The sequence below is a fragment of the Carlito syrichta genome, unplaced genomic scaffold (genome assembly GCF_000164805.1).
Source record: "Carlito syrichta isolate Samal-C Ts95f unplaced genomic scaffold, Tarsius_syrichta-2.0.1 Scaffold302419, whole genome shotgun sequence".
NCBI lineage: Eukaryota > Metazoa > Chordata > Mammalia > Primates > Tarsiidae > Carlito > Carlito syrichta.
The window spans coordinates 176,387-178,639 of record NW_007246515.1 but is presented as its reverse complement, the minus strand read 5'-3'; positions in this window follow the sequence as shown (position 1 = coordinate 178,639).

Here is a 2,253-nt window from a genome sequence, read left to right as displayed (position 1 = left end):
CAGGCGGGTCTCGAACCCGCGGGCTCAGGCAATCCACTCACCTTGGCCTCCCAAAGTGCTGGGATTACAGGCTGAGCCACCAAGCCCGGCCTGTGTTTACACTTTGAGGAAAAAGTGTGTATACGCATTTTTGGCCAAATCTCTATCATTATTTCCTTAGAATAGATGGCCAGAAGTGAAATTACTGAATCAAAGAGTATAAACATTTCTCAGCCATTTTTTATTACGGTAAGATATGTGACATAAAATTTACCATCTTACCCAATTTTTTTTTTTTTTTTTTTTTTTGAGTTGGAGTCTCACTCTGTTGCCCAGACTGGAGTGCAGTGGCCGCTCCCAGCCACCGCAGCCTCGACCTGCTGGGCTCCGGCGATCCTTCCGCCTCAGCCTTCCAAGTAGATGGAATTACAGGCATGCGCTACCATGCCCGGCTGATTTTTTGATTATTGTAGAGATGAGGTCTTGCTGACCAGGCGGGTCTTGAACCCACGGGCTCAGGCAATCCACTCACCCCAGGCTCCCAAAGACGCAGGATTACAGGCTGAGCCACCGAGCTCGGCTTACCCAATTTTAAGAGTACAGTTCAGTGGCATTAAGGACATTCACAAAGTTGTGAAACCAGGATATAAACAAATTGAACGTAAACTTCTGGCCCATTCTTAGCAGTTGAGGCTGCACGGGAGGTATGGAAAGGAACACTTTGGATTTTGTGAAATCTCCAGTCAGGCCTTAACTCCCACTGTCCTACAGATTCTGTTTCAAATCTCTCTCAAAGACCAGGCCCCTTCTGGGATGACAGCTTCCTAATAGACATGCACCACCCATGTCTTCCTTCTTTCAAAGTATTCTCTAAACACAGTTCATTCATTTTTTTCACCAGGGCTGATCATGTACATATAGGATTTTGTTTTGTTTTGTTTTCAAAGAAGCACCTGATCCCTCCATCCAGAAATAACCCTGCTGTTGATATTTTCATATATTTCTTTCTGGTACTTTTCCTCCCTGTATCACCAAATAGCCTGGCTATCCTCCAAGGCCAATTCGCAAAGTCACTCCAGCCGGCCTCCCTTGCCAGCTGCTTCCTGGGGCTGCATTTACTGAGTGTCTTCCATCCAAAACAGCAGGGCCAGCTCCAGCTCCTGAGAAACTCTCGGCGCTTCCCCTCCCAAGCTCCCCACCACTCTACCCATACATCCAAGGCCGCTGGAATCAGGCTTCCTGCCCTCCAGGTCCCTGTCTTCACCACTGGCATCTCCTCTTCCTGGAGGGTCCTGGGGTCTCCCCATTGGGAAAGTCTTCCCAGAATCCTTCTCCTCAGATTGGCTGCTCAGCTTCAGGCCTCCCAATAGCCCTGCGCCCTTGATCACACAAGTCTCTATAATCATCCTCTGCTCATATCGCCAATCTCTATAGGCGAGCCATCTGATGTGACGGGCTGTGCCTTGTTTATCTCGATATCTGCCTAGTATCCAGATTACTTTTGATATACAGTGGGCAGTCCATAAATGCTTACTCTCTAAAACCTCTTTCACATATCAAAGTCCAGGATTACAGAAAAGCCTTCTGACACTGATAGAGAAGGCAGGATAGGCAAACTTCAGGACCGTATAAGAAAGTTCCAAGCTCACTGAAGCTGCAGTGGCTGTTGAAAAACCATGCATAGAAGCAGGCAGCCTAGCTACAAGAAATTCCATACCTACAGGATAGATTCTAATCAGATACACCTGCAGCACTGTAGCCTATGGAGAGCTGACCATCAAGGCAGGGACCAGCTGAAAGACCCTTAGAGCACACCTATCATTAGCCAAGGCTAGACCCAAGATAGCCATGACCTCCTTTTACAAACTTCATTACATGCTTATTATAATATCATTAGCATTGCGGTTTTACAAAATCTCCATCGCCAGGGTGCCTTGACAGTAAAGGTATGACCCTATAAGGACTGCACTCCACCCACCGACATGAGGGAGGACTAGCCCTAACACCACCCATTTCTAGGAAAAGCCCACCCCAAGCCCACTCCACAACACCCACAAGAATAAAAGTTATAGCCCGCCGGGCTCCATGGCTCAGCCTGTAATCCTGCGCTTTGGCAGGCGGAGGTGTGAGGACTGCCTGAGCTCACAGGTTCGAGACCAGTCTGGGCAACTTAGCGAGACCTTGTCTCTAAAATAAATAAAAAATTAGCCGGAGCCGGGCTCAGTGGCTCAGTCTGTAATCCCGCACTTTGGGAGGCTGAGGTGAGTGGACTGC